This window comes from Cupressus sempervirens, chromosome 10 (genome assembly GCF_028749045.1).
Source record: "Cupressus sempervirens isolate cs-2001-9-10 chromosome 10, ASM2874904v1, whole genome shotgun sequence".
Classification (NCBI taxonomy): Eukaryota; Viridiplantae; Streptophyta; class Pinopsida; order Cupressales; family Cupressaceae; genus Cupressus; species Cupressus sempervirens.
Genome location: NC_143127.1, coordinates 314,010,197 through 314,025,760, shown reverse-complemented (window position 1 = coordinate 314,025,760; position 15,564 = coordinate 314,010,197). Strand labels below are relative to the sequence as shown.

The following is a 15,564-nucleotide window of genomic DNA, read 5'->3' as shown; positions in this document are numbered from 1 at the left end:
ACTCACAAGATGTTAAAAATAATAGAGTGATATATTTACAATCTTTGGTAAGAACAATTGTTTAGTTATTATTGTTGATTGGACATGATTTATGTCTTAGGTAGTGAGGTGGAAGATAAAATAATTACTTTAAGGAAACTCCAATCAATTTATCACAATTGTGAAAAAGATAAAACTATTATTAATGCATGACATCATTGTTGTTGGAAAAAATATGTTAATTTTTGTTAAGGAAAATTGATTTTTCTCCTTACCAAAAATAGTATGGACAATAGAATGAACACAAAATGTCATTTACAAAATTAAAAAAAATTAAAAATAGATATACACATTATAATTTGCATATAATCTTTTAAATTATTTGATTTGATTAATCAAGTTAATGTCACATTAGCACTAACATTAATGTTGTTGGCAGGAACTAATATTAACATTGACAGAACCTAATAAACATATTTGGTAATCCACAATTCAATTTTCCAAAACACAAAATCTAAGGGACTCACGAGACAAAATCTCCGCAAAAAAACTGTCGAGGTTTAAAAACAGTCGAGTTTGGAGGGAAAATATTCGACCTACAGAATCAGAATGGTAATAATCGAACGAAAAATAAGAAGGAAAAAATCACAGCGGTGAAATTCAACGGCCCGCAAGATTCCATCATCTTGAATGGTTCCAGTTTCGGGATGCCTTGATAACTATAATTATCCCAAAAAAGCAAAAAATGACCGTTGAGAAATTTGTTTAAATGGGTGTCTTGCGAGATTATTTGAAAAAGCTAAAAGCAACTGTTGAGAAATTTGTTTAAATGGATGTCTTGCGAGATTATTTGAAAAAGCAAAAAGCAACTGTTGAGAAATCCGTTTAAATGGATGTCTTGCGAGTCAAATTTTGAAGTAGAAAGACTATCATACCAGAGTAGCTACAATCGTTTGAGGTAAGTGCCATGTTCAACTACAGAGATCTAACATCATTGTTTTAGCTCAGTCAGGTTTAAAAGATTCAGTGACTTACAGTAATTGGAATGCTTTCATGGTTTTAAGTCTCTCTATATATTGGTCATATTCATTTTAATCGGTTTACGACATAATATTAGGATTAGTATATGATACCTATTTTTCACGTCATTTGGTAGCGATTCTAGTAATTTTGGTTGCGTAGTTGTGTTTGGGGTTTGAGAGAAAGATGCAAAGTATTTGACGGAATGCTGCCCTTATAAACATTTCATGGAATATTGCAATTCTCTTAATATGATTTCTGAGTGTTTTTATTTTTGTTGATTGGAAATATCTTAACGCTCTTGTTCTCATTCTGTTGCAAGCATGTAAAACCATTCAATCATTTTCTTTCTTTGGTAATTAACGCTAACCCCATGCTTATTAGCATATATCGGAGTTAAAGTCTTAGATGGAGAGACATTTTTCAACAGGGAATAGCACAGGTTGTCTGAGGGCAGGTGATCCTATAGTCCTTGGAAATGGTTAAAGGCCAGTACTATGTTTATGTACCTGGCAAGAAGGGTTTCTTCTAGAGAGTCGCTTTCCTAGAAATAGCAATAATATCGCCCATCAAAGAATTCGGGGTTTGTATTCATGATGTCAGTCACACCCATTCGATAAGAATCTAAAGACTCTTTACAAGTTTTATAGAAAAACATGAATCTCAAATTGCTTTCCAAATGATATGCATTTGTCCCACTTTCCACCATTGCAATGGCCTCTTACATTAAACAACGGGATTAAAATTAGCCTTCTTAACATATGGATGATACCTCAAGATGTCCAATTTGTATACGAGAGTCCTTTCTACCAAGGTCTGGCCCAATTGCATCCAAATTCCTAGTGGGCAAGGACGTCTGTAAACACAAGGAGCTTACATGCCTTTTATGTGCATCATTTCGGAATTAACGGAAGTCTTGACAACGAATGTAGTTCTAAATGAAGGCATGGTATCCACGTAATTTTTCTTCAGAAAGCTGCTGATTGTAGAATCAGATATGTTTGGACGTATCAACGAGAATTAGCATTTCAGTCCAGCCTTGAACGAGCCTTGACCTGAGGATCAACAACATCTATGGAAACTTTCATCCTATCGTGGAGAATAAATCTTATACATATCATATTCATATTCGGTATTTTCTAATTTGGAAAAAGCATAATCAATGAACTTGACAGATATTTCTAGCAGCTTTGCATTTTATTTATACAATAAAGAGTAAGGTCTGGATAAAATTTAATTCCCAAATTCAGTAACGACCAAGGTGACAAAAATAAATTTGATCTCTTTTAAGATCTAAAGGTTGTTGTCATTTTTTCCCCAAACCCTAGTCCATTAATTCAGACTAATTGCCTATGTTGTGTAAGTGTGTGATGGATCAAGGGCTTGATATAATGAGAAATCAAATAATCTCCAGTCTGCATTCACAACCAGATCTCGTAGGGGCTTTTCATAGCTTGGTGTGAATCCAAAGGGTCCTTTAACTGCATAAACTAGATATTTTTGTTTGCTACGTGGAAAAGATGTGGTTAACTTTTTTGTTTAGCTACTGGTGGGTTCAGTTGTCAATGAGCTATTCAAAGTTTTTTATACGATGGGTTCATTTAACTTCTAAGAGACAAAAACAGTCTTCTATTTCTCGTATGTAGCCTCAACAACTCCTTTTAAGTTTTTTGATTGTTCTCTCTCATGTGTGGTAGAGAGAAAAAAGTACTGATTCTCTCAAGTGGAGATCCAACCGTACATCATGTAGATGCAGGTGGTGTGTCCTCCCTACTACACATGTTTATCTGTGTTCCACAGCGATTTGGGGATGTGGACAGCGGTCCAGAGGGGCAGTTTCTTGAGGATGGCAGGGGCTGTCAGCATATAGATATATAGATAAACTCAAATTATTACAAGTTTTTTTGAGGATGGCAGGGGCTGTCAGCATTTAGATAGATAGATAAGCTCAAATTTTTACAAGGTTAGCTGTACATGACATTGAAACTCAAGTTTAGACATTTGTATCATGTATCAAATTTGATATTCATATGACATGTTCATTGATTTATTAAAAAATGAACTTGTCATTTCTTTGTTCAAAGTTTTGGTTACAATAAAAGCCCCAAAGGCTACACAATCGTAATCGAGTCAATGAAAATTGCACAATAATATGCATATCTGTAAGATTACAGATATCAACTATGCTTCATTTGGGCTATCAATATCCAAAGGGCACTTCACTTGTGAGTTACTTTGAGAATCAAATTTTGACTCATCTGATAAGATCCCCAATCAATCTTTGCTGCATCTCCTCCTAGTCAATCCATCTAAGACTAATATCTTTAGGATCAATATCCCAATGTGTGGCTGAAGTTTTTCAATATTGTGGAGTCTGTTGATTAGGGTTGCATAACAGATCTGGAGGGTATGCTGGCCAACAATCCACTTCTTTTTATGAAAATTTAATTTTTTTTAAAATTATAAAATATGCAGATCAGCGGGGGAATGTCTGACTGACCCTAAGTCAGCCAGACATGTCCCAGATATTCCTGGTTGCCTTGGGGATGACTACCCTTGGTTTGCACAGTGACAAGGGATGGCCACAGGACATCCTTAATCATCCCACTTTCCAAGGGATACTTGGTGGAATGAGGGCATGAGTTGTGGGGAGATGTATCCTATGGGGCTTTATATGTCATAGCTAATGAAATCTTGATTTGAAGCAAAGTAATGAACACTTTCATTGGGTCCTAATTTGAAAACTGCTGGAATTTTTGGGCATAAAAATGTCTTGTCAAGTTTCTTTTCAATACATTAGAGCAAATTTACTAAATTATAGGAAGAAAATGTGTTACTTCTAAATGTTACGGTTGAGTAAGGCTTATCTCTCTGTATAGACCTAAGTGTTATGTTTCTAGGATTTTTCCTGTTTTCTTATTGTATTTTGATATTTGAAGTATCGATGTTTATGCTAATTGGCTGTGACTGAACAGACTATAGGAAAGTATCAGATATAAGGAAGATGGCTCTGAGGGAATTCTGGAATGGTCTAATGGGGAGTTCATGAGATCAGATGCAAAATGCTGCTCAACAATGATGTGACAAACAACTGGCGTCTTCAGTGTTGGTCAAGCTTTGACATTTGGTCTCTTGCTAGGGTATACTATGGTATGTAATATTACTCTTCCAGCTAGTTGTTTGCACATAAATATGCCTGTGTGGGCTGAAAGCTCTTTTACTCACTTCCAAAGTCAAAAATTCCTGTACTTATAAACAGTAGTTACAATGTTTTGAAATCTTGGAATGTTCTAATAAGAATTACTTGACTCAATTAAGAAACTTGACTAGAACCTTGTCTTCTTCATTTGAAAAAAATTTACCTAGAACTTTTTCTGCTTTATATTCTCCTTGATAATGATGTTGCAATCTGATTCTGTGTCTTCTTGATATTCTCTTTGTCAACAATGTTGCAATCTGATTCCGTGTTTGATTCTTTTTATTTTGCGATCATACACTGCATGATTTGACAGGTTCTGTTACTTCTTTATTTTTTCCTTATCACAAACTTGCCACACTATTTCCTTCCCTTTCTAGAACTTTATCTTATCTGAACCTTCATGTTAATTTTTTTCAACTGTTTCAACCCTGCTTTTGTTTAGATTTGTCCACTGTTTAATTTTTGTACTTGTTTTGTACATAACCGCTCTGAATTTTAGTTGATATATTTAATTATTGATTTTGTCAACTAATTATCTATGCACCTATCCACTATAATATCAGTATTCAATTTTTTGATATTTATAAGCTAGCTGGGAACTCAAGTGCTTTCATCATTGGAAGATTGTTGTTGGCTTGACTGTTCCTGTACTATCTTTAAATTATATTATTATAGTCATCTCTAATAAACTGAGTTCATCCATGGTTTGTGAGATGTTTATTTAGTTTCTTGGAAGCAGGAAATATTTTCAAGTAAAAGAATTGGAATTACAGTTACCAAACCAAAGATTTCCAGATGAGTGGCCACTGCCATAAGCAGGGAAAGTAGAGAAAAAACCCGAATGGGATTAGTATAATCCTGACTCCAAGAAGATTCTATAGACAAGAGGATCTTCTCATGTCTGTAGGAGATGTGAAAAGAAAGGCTAAAAGACCAGCCAGGAGACTCCACGAGACAATTCTGGAAAGAATATTGAAGGCTAGAGATGTTCAGAAAGATATCCACCATGAAAGATTCTGTCAAAGCAGCTAATAAATCTTCTCTAAATGGCGGTTTAAATTATGACCTGAGCCCTTTGCATGCCCCAACCCATAGATTCTGATGGGAACAAGCATATAATTAATATTATACACTAGTTTTGAAATTAAAAATAGTATGCACTATTATAGATTGCACTTTAACGGGAAAGAGCGAAACCCTATAGTTATATAATGTGAGGTAGTTTTAAAATTTAAATTATTGTGGACCATTAACATATACTTATAGCTATGTATTAAATTAATGGAGAATTTATATTGTATATATTTTATTCTTAATATATATTTTTTTATTTAGAAAAAGGGGTAAAAATTTATTCAATCACCTTCAGATTACAAAGCAAAGGCCCGAGGCCCACAGAGCACTACATATGTCTATCCTCCAATAAAAGCTGGTCAATAATCCCACAATAGTCAGGAGGTAATCCATCCCTACCACTAATATCCCAACTATCCAGATTCTCTGAAGCCCACTTTGCCAAACAATCTGCCACTTTATTCCATTCACGAGGGATATGGCGAAAGGAGATAGACTCCAAGGCACAACACAGATATAAAATCTGTCTTACCAAAGAGGCTAGCTCCCAATTAACATTCTCCAACCTCTGGTTATTTAGGATATCAACAACAATCTGAGAGTCAGACTCACAGATGATCTTTTTCCAGCCTGAAGAGCATCCTCTCTCAACAGCAGACTTAATGGCCAGGGCCTCCATCAAATTATTAGAGTGCTGACCCTTATAGATAGAGAAAAGAAAAACCACCCCACCCTCATTATTTCTACCTATAGCACCAATGCCAGCATGGCTAGGATTCCCCCTAGAAGAACCATCCGTATTAATCTTCAAGATTCCAACCAAGGGAGGGGTCCATCTCCCAACCCTACAAACTTGTTGCTTACCATAACTTTGCCTTTTTCCAAAAGTATGCCTTGGGTTAATACCATCCAGGTTCAGATTCCTCACAGTAGCTTGATCACCCGGCTCTATGCTTTTAGACATATCACATTTTGCGAAAATAGTCTCCTGAAGCCTACCAAGAATCTTCCTCCATAGCTGAAGGCTATCCAATTTGGAATTACAAAAAATTCTGCGATTCCTTTCCAACCAAAGGTTCCAGAGAATAAGAGCCGGTCCAACCATCCAGGCAACCTGTAGAAAGGAGGTCTTCGTTGGAGGTCTACCCAAGCTTTCCCAAAAGTCAATGAAAGAAGTGGCATGGATACAACCATGGCGCCAGGACTCCCACCATCTATGCCATATTTCCTTCGAAAAAGGGCATAGGAAAAACATGTGAGAGATACTTTCTTCATTGTGCGTGCATAAGAAGCAAACAGAAGGACCTTGGAAGCCTCTTTTACGAATATTCTCCCATGTGAGACACTTCTTCTAAGCTAACAACCATAAGAAAAAATTACACTTGGGCCAAGAAAAAATATTCCAAACCTTCTTCCACCAGTGCACTTCCGCTAGACCATGCAGGTTCCTATCCAGTGTAGCATAGCCTTGAGCCACGGAGAATTTTCCTTTTGGACTAGGACTCCAAGCCAAAACATCCCTCTCCTTGAGGGAGCTACAAAACCTATCCTCCAACACATGAGAAAGAAGAGCACGATCCTCTTCAGATCCACCAACAGGCCATTCTTGAGAATCTTTCCAGCAAGTCACCTCCACTTGGCCCAAATGCTTGACAGTTTTAAAGTGCTCCACCTTAAACTAGCTAGCATTAGTAAGAGCGTGACAAAGAGGCTGAAGTTGGGGAAAGCTAGTAATCAAAGGTGGGTGGCCATCCCAAGAGTCCTGCCAAAAAAGAGCATTCGATCCACTGTTGCAAATCCAAAACAGACCCTTCTTAATCAGCTGGGCTCCCCTCTTAACGGTATTCCAAACACAAGAACCTTTCCCCACCAAAGCGATCCGCGGCACATCTAAACTATCAACCCCAGGGAGATACTTGTGAGTAAGAATCCTGGCCCAATCCAACTGCTAATTGTTGCACCATCTCCAATACAGCTTAGTAGCTAGTGCCGTAACAACAAGTGCCATAGACTTGAGACCAAGGCCCCCAGCATGCTTTGGCCTGCAAACATACTCCCACTTAACTAAGCTCCACTTTGAAGAGAGGAGGGTACCCGACCAAAGAAACTGACGAGAAAGAGCATCAAAATCCTTCACAAAGGAGGAAGGGGGAACTTGCACACAACATCTGTAAATAGGGAGAGTTTGCACCATAGTTTTTAGAAGAACCGTTCTCCTAGCAGAAGAAAGCCACCTGTTAGTCCAATGATTGAATTTGCTTCGGAACTTATCCAAGATCCCCTGCCAATACACCTGATACTGCGATCCTAGAGCCAAAGGGACCCCAAGGTATATCAGAGGAAGAGAACCAATCTGAAATCTAAGGATCCTAGCAATCCCGTTTTGAATAGGCTGAGGGGTATTGAAGAAGTAAATGGAAGATTTGTCATCATTGATGCATTGACCTGAAGCCCTCAAGTAGATATCTAGAGCCCACCTAAAGTTCACAGCTTCACTAATTCTGGCAATGCCCATCAATGCAGTATCATCCACAAACTGAAGGTGAGAGTAGGAAGGGAGAGAGTTGTCCCAACTCCAACCTTGAATAAGACTCCACTCCACTTGAGCCTTAATGAATCTTCCAAGACCTTCTGCCATGATAATGAATAAATAAGGAGATAAAGGGTTCCCCTGTCGAAGTCCCCAAGAAGCACTAAACAAATTAGATGGTTCCCCGTTAACAAGAACTGAGTAGGAAGGAGAAGTCACACAACTAAGAACCCAGTTCACCTACTCCTCAGCAAAACCAAACGTCAAAAGAATATCCTATAAAAATTCCCAGCTCACCCGATCATAAGCTTTAGCCATGTCAAGCTTCATAAACATAGCCCTTTCCTTAGAATTAGCCATAGAATGAATAGCTTCCATTGCAATCACAACCCCATCCAAAATCTGTCTTCCTTCAACAAAATCGCCTTGCTCCGGAGAGATCAGAGAGCTAAGAAGAGGCTTAAGTCTCTCAGCAATCAGTTTGGTGATAATCTTATAAGCGACATTACAAAGAGCAATAGGTCTAAATTGAGTCAGCTGATTAGTCCCCTCCTGTTTAGGTATAAGAACCAAGAAGGTAGAATTCATGGACCTGAGCATCTGCTTGTTCCTATGAGATTCTTGAACCACCTCAGGGAGATCAAATTTTACTATTTCCCAAAACTCTTAGAAGAACTCAATCGGAAATCCATTAGGGCCGGGAGCCTTACCTTTCTTCATATTAAACACCACTTTCTCCAGTTCAGGCAGCAAAATAGGACGTAAGAGAGCCTCATTCATTTCCTCAGAAACAAGGTGAGGAATGCAATCCAAGATCGCCCTTTCCTCCTCCCTAGCATCAATATCCTCCTTAGAAAAGAGATCTGAAAAATAGTTGATTGCAGCCCTGGAAATATCAATATTGGAAGAAAGGTGATCCCCTTCAGGTGAAATCAAAGAGGATAAAGAATTCCCCTGTCTCTGAGCCTTGACCGAATTATGGAAGAATGCAGTGTTTCTATCCCCCTCCTGAAGCCAGTCAACACGAGATTTTTGCTTCCAAAAAACTCCTCCCGAAGCTCCCACTCTTCTAGTCCTTTAAGGGCCAAGGATTTAGGTTCACTTAGGTCAACAGTCCTCCCTTGATCCCGAATCAACCGAGTAATGTTGTCTAACTTAGACTGAGCAGCAATTCTTTGCACCTGTAGGTTCCCAAAACATTGTTTATTCCACTTCTTAAGCATGTATTTAACATGCTGGAGTCTCTTGCAGAAAGTGTACATTGCCGTCCCATGCACAGGCATCCCCTCATACCACCAATCCACCATTAAGTCATGCAAAGACTGGTCTCTTAACCACATTAATTGAAACTTAAAAGAAGTGTTTTTGGTGATTCCATAAGCAATAATTGAGAGCTTGATGGGCCAATGATCAGAGCCTCTCCAATCAAGAATTTCAGAGCTGGTTGTCAACTTGTTGTTCATCCAGTAATAGGAAACCAAAAATCTATCTAGTCTTTCTGAGATAGCCTCAGCACCACATCTCCTGTTATTCCATGTGAAAACACCATTGTTCGGCTTCACATCAATGAGCTGCAAGGAATCTATCATATCTCTAAGAAGATTTGCAGAAGGGTCCAGCCTGGCAATCCCACCTCCTTTTTCATCTAAACTAGTAATAGAGTTAAAGTCCCTAGCCAAAATCCATGGGAGAAATGGATCTAAGGCTCGGATGTAACTAATATGAGCTCAAAGATTTGACTTGCTTGAAATATTAGTAGGAGCATAAATATTGGCGAGAAGACATCTTTCACCAGTGTCCAAACAAGAAGCAACCAAAGAAATAGAGGATCTACTAGAAATCCACCATAAGGGAAGAACTTTTCTCGGGTTCCAAAAACAAGCAACCCCCCCTAAACTGTTTTGAGCTCCCACCACTTGCTAGTTGCGTTGGGGCCAGATGTGAGGAGCGCAATTAGCTAAGCCATCCACTGCAAGCTTAGTTTCTTGGATAAAAACCACATCAGGTAACTGAGAATCAATTCATTTTCGAACAGCCTTTTGTCTAGGGATGCTGTTCAACCCCCTAACATTCCATGATAGAACAATCATTTATGGGGGTGAGAGAAGTGAGAATCAATGGGTTTCACAGACCCAGATTCAACCAAAGTATCCCCCATAATCTTCACCCTCTCTTGATCCGTTTTCCTACCACTCCTTGACGATTTATCAAGAGGCCCCTTTTTAAAAGATTTCTGCCATAAGCCTAATGTAGGATGGGCTTTATTTCCCTTGGCCAGATTTGAGGCCCCTTTAGGAGCAGGGGGGGCTGGAACCATCTCTATCGGACTTATCATAACCTGTGACCCTTGGTGATCCCCGGTACTTTGAACCTGAGGATGTAAATCCATATCAATCTGTACATTCTGAGGGTCCTCCAAAGGTAGCAACTCATCCTCTTTCTTTTCCTCTTCTTCCTGAACTACATGTAGACCCTTATCCCCAGAAGAAAGCTCTACCGGAATACCTTCCTCCTGAACCAGGTCTTCAAGAACATCAAATTTGTTAAACATACCATCATTGTGTCTGTCCAGCCAGGTTCTCTTCTTACCTTTGCCTTTGTTATGAGATTTGACTTGAGTAAAACCCTCCTTATCCACAGGATTAGTAGATACTGGAGCCTTCCCCTTATCACCCTTAAGAGGTCCGGAAGTATCCAAAGGAGCAGGCTTGAATCTGGGACACTTGCGAAGTAAATGACCATATTCATGGCAAATACGACATCTGAAAGGAAGGGTCTCATAATCCAACTGTTGGATCCATGAAGAGGATCCCATACAAATTTGCATAGAATCTGGTAATGGATTGGTTAAATCAACTTCTACACAAATACGAGCATAAGAGATTACCCTACGATCCTGAGTTTGTGTAGCCGCTCCCACAAGCTTTCCAAGCAGTAATGAGATTGAATGAAGAATATCTTCCCTCCAAAACTCCAGTGGCAATCTCGGAAACCGCACCTACATAGGTACCCTCGAGGGGATCTCCTCAACTGAATTAAAGCCCATGTGCCAAGGCTTGATAAAAAGCCCCGCCTGATTAAAGAAATAAGGGCCGCCTTCAAATGCCCTATTCCTATTTGACGTGCACGAGAAGATAACCAGAAAATAATTATTTGCAGCCAGAATAATCTCCATCTCGCCTTCGGGATTCCAAACCCGACGAGCCCAGGAATCCAACACTGGTAAGGAAAGATGAAGGCCCAAAATTTTGCAAATGAGGGCATGATTTTGCCAATATTCAACATCCTCGAAAATCTGTTCAGGTTGGGTGACTAAGACTGGTCGATCTTCCGATCTTTCCAAACATCCATAAACTTTTTTAATTCGGGGTACTCCTTTTGAAGATGAACCTCCATCTCCCAATGCGGATTTACTTATTAGATCCACACCATCGACCAGCGCTGAAGAAGACGGCTCAATCATCTCCATGTCCTCAGAAGCAATTTGCGATACTGAGCCCCAATTCACCATAGAGCCAACCCATCAATCCACTAGTAAAGGAGGAAGGGATAGGAAATTGTTGGTAAACAGATTGTCCTTTTAAATAAACTCTCCAAATGCCCAATTCTGAAAGAACAATTAGATGCCAACAGTTGGATAATCTATCATGAGATTGATAGATTTCCTTTGAATTGGAAGGTACAACTTCCTTATGGAATGATATGCAATGAATTTGTTTTATTGCCTAAACTAATTGGGTGCGTTCTTAACCCGAGAACGAAAGAGGAAAACCGAGTCAATCCTAGGCAAGATTAACTCAGGCAAAATTTAGATCCTAAACCTAGCCAACTTCAAGAACTCACACATCTTATGACCCCTCGGCATTGGTGATGCAATAATGTTGTTAGTTATGCAAATGCAGCAACATGAAATTAAAAAGAAGATTAAACATCTGAAACTTTGCAACATGAACAGATGAAATTACTCTGATCTATCACCCATTTGCCATTTAGTTGAGAATGCAAGAAAGTGCTTAAGACTGATTATAACAATACTCTGATTGGAAGTAATCAGAAAAGTGATGCCTAAATGCTCTGATTCATAACAAAACCTTTCTTGTTTTGAACACAACAAACATAATATTCGGATTACATTTGCTTACAATCTACAGCCAAATCTATTACAAAGAACCAAAATATCCATCTCTAATGCATGAATGAAAATGCAGAAAATTGAATGCTCTTCCCTCTACTCCAGCTCTCCGACTGTATGCAGAAGAAGCAGAACCTATATGCAATGCAATAAAATATCTAAACTAAAATGCCCTCTCTTCTGTTCCAGCTCTCTGACTGTCTGCAGTCAAGAAGAAGCCCCCCCCCTGGCGAATGGAAAAGAATTTACAATAAATAAATCTTCTTCTTTGACTATTCGATTCACCTTCAAGTGACTTTACAGTTTTCCCATGATGACCTTTGGTTTCGTAACTGCTTCTTTCTAATTCTCCATTCCTATTTGTCTTTTCAGATTCTCTTTAAAATCTTTTAAATTTGATCTTTCCAACTTCAATGTTAAACTAATATTTTCAAACTCTTTTGTAATCCAATCTTGTATGTGGGAATGACAGATGGCGTGCTGCCTCATAATTTCTTCCATGTTAGGATGTTTGGGTCCCAAAACTGTAACAGTCTGGAGAATCCATCTCTTTTTAAATTCAAATTCCCCTTTTTGGACTAATGACTTCAATTTAACTTCTCCCTCTACAATACTTGCATAAAAATCTGCATAATATTTGTATTTCCAAATCATCTCCATTATCCAAATATAGCTCTCCAGTTGTTTTCATTCCATTAAAAATCACTTGCATGCGATATATCAAAAACTTGAAAACTTAATGACAACTGTTAGTTCGAGTCAGAAGTCTTTCCACCATGGGTAAAGCATCAATGTTCCGCAAGCTTCTATGTTGTAGCCTTTGATGTAACGCCTCAGATATCTGAATGTTAAATTCCTCATCCCATCTATTGATTAATGAAGGATCTTCAACATAACATATATAAATGGATGTTACTGCACTTTATACCACAGCAAGAGTCAAACAAACTAGAATAATTGCCATTAGCACAGTTGTAGCAATCCCGCATGTAAACCTTTCATTCTTTTAAAGAAAAGTTGTCTCAAGATTCATGGTCTCTTATAGCTAACTGCACTCCAGTTAGATGACTTATCTGTTTTGAATTCACACCACCTTTCCCAATTATAGCACCAGCAAAGGAAGCATCGACACTTATCTTTGCCTTAGAAGAAAGACCAAATTTGGCTACAGCTGGTGGAGTAACCTCACGATAGACATCACGCCCTCCAATCTTCCCATTTTTAATCCACATGAGCTCTTAAACAACCTCTGGAAGGTCGCCTCTACACATCCACATTTAGACAAGCTTCTGCTAAATTAGCCACACTTTTCATGAATTCGATCTCATCCATTCCCATTAAACGAGGATCGAACATTTCATGGAGGAGACCTTGGCTTTTTAAGACAAGAACAAGGCCATCAAATTGCGTTTCTCTTTTTCTCTATTTATAGACAAAGGCTTCGTGTTGGTTAAGAGCTAAAGCATTACTACTCCAAAGCTGTAGACATTTGATTTGTGTGTGAGCTAAACAGTCACAAAGTAGTGAGGATCCAAATACCCAAATGTTCCCTTTACTCCTGTAGTCACATGGGTGTTGTCAATTGGCATGAGACGGGACAATCCAAAGTCAGATAACTTTGGAGAACATGCGGAATTGAGTAAAATGTTTGCAGATTTAATATTTCTTATGCACAATTGGAACCGACGCGAGAGAATGTAGATAAGCTGGCGCTCCTGCAGTTTCTATTGTTATCTGTAATCTTGTATTCCATGTCAAGCACTCCATTTCATCTTTTCCATGGATATGATCAGCTAGGGTTCCATTGGAGACATATTCGTAGACCAGTAAAGGGATTCAAGTTTCCAAGCAGCAGCCCAGAAGTTTCATAACGTTTTTGTGATCAATCTATGATAGAAATATGACTTTATTGATGAATTGATCGATTTGTTCCTTGTCAAATTATTTGCATCTTTTTATGGCCACTATTCTGCCTTTTGCTAGTTTGCCCTGGTAAACATCTCCGGAGAAATTATTGGTTGCTAGCTCTGCTTCTGAGAAAATTGTTGCTTACATTTTCTTCTTTTGAATTGCCTCCACTAAAAGAAAATTTAAATATATCTTCAGCATCATTCTTATCATGAAGAAACTGCATAGCTTCGGATAATAGTAGTTCTGTCATCATCTGCTTCAGATCTTCAACCTTCTCTGAAAGGTCGGCCATTAATCCTTTGAAAATTTTAATGTCTTCTTCCTTTGAATCTGCAGGTTCTAAATCATTTTGAACTTCGGAAGAACCATTACTTGTTTGAGCATCTTTGGAAACTATTTCAAGCTTGGATGCCTCAACCTTTTCAGTCAGTGTCTGAAATAAAATATCTAAACTAAAATGCCCTCTCTTCTGTTCCAGCTCTCTGACTGTCTGCAGTCAAGAAGAAGCCCCCCCCTGGCGAATGGAAAAGAATTTACAATAAATAGATCTTCTTCTCTGACTATTCGGTTCACCTTCAAGTGACTTTACAGTTTTCCCATGATGACCTTTGGTTTCGTAACTGCTTCTTTCTAATTCTCCTCGTCGGTTTTCCCATAAGTTACCTGAACTTTCTTTAAACATGATGTTGTAAAAGATGAAGATCATAATCTTGAGATGCAGATGTAAAAGTTTTATGCCTCAGATTCAGAAGTTCAAATGTCAGAGTTCAGATCCAAGATTCAAGTTCAGATTGATGCAAACAAATTTGAATGTTGCAACCTCTCACGAGGGATAAATCTACTATATGTTGCTCATAATGACAATTTCATAGAGATATGGTGACATTGGAAAAATCTGGAAACTACTAAGAGTAATTCTTGATAAACAAGATGATACTATTGAAAAGGTAGATGTTATAAGTGCTTTGGGGGATGTTTCTCTGGAAAGAGAGGATTTCTCAACTTCTGCAGATGATTACTTGAGAGCTCTGTCTATTTTAGAAAAAATGGAGGAAGCACAAAGTCGTCATATTACTGAGCTATGCTTCAAAATATCTTTGGCTCTACAGGTGCAGAACAAGATTCCTGAAGCTCTTACTTATTGTTAGCAGGTCCTTTCTATATGTACATCTTGTATGCAGGCACTGACTGAAAAGGTTGAGGCATCCAAGCTTGAAATAGTTTCCAAAGATGCTCAAACAAGTAATGGTTCTTCCGAAGTTCAAAATGATTTAGAACCTGCAGATTCAAAGGAAGAAGACATTAAAATTTTCAAAGGATTAATGGCCGACCTTTCAGAGAAGGTTGAAGATCTGAAGCAGATGATGACAGAACTACTATTATCCGAAGCTATGCAGTTTCTTCATGATAAGAATGATGCTGAAGATATATTTAAATTTTCTTTTAGTGGAGGCAATTCAAAAGAAGAAAATGTAAGCAACAATTTTCTCAGAAGCAGAGCTAGCAACCAATAATTTCTCTAGAGATGTTTACCAGGGCAAACTAGCAAAAGGCAGAATAGTGGCCATAAAAAGATGCAAATAATTTGACAAGGAACAAATCGATCAATTCATCAATAAAGTCATATTTCTATCATAGATTGATCACAAAAACGTTATGAAACTTCTGGGCTGCTGCTTGGAAACTTGAATCCCTTTACTGGTCTACGAATATGTCTCC

At 38.3% G+C, this 15,564-nt stretch overlaps 1 long non-coding RNA gene across 1 annotated transcript in view; it reads left to right on the top strand.

The window, feature by feature from the left end:
* The first annotated feature begins 481 nt into the window (after positions 1–481).
* LOC149533881 (uncharacterized) overlaps positions 482–15,564 on the top strand; it is a 49,798-nt gene continuing 34,715 nt past the window's right edge. Inside the window, exons 1-2 of the long non-coding RNA XR_016357732.1 lie at positions 482–937; positions 3,975–4,149. This is a non-coding gene — a long non-coding RNA (uncharacterized LOC149533881). The remainder of the gene's footprint in view (positions 938–3,974; positions 4,150–15,564) is intronic.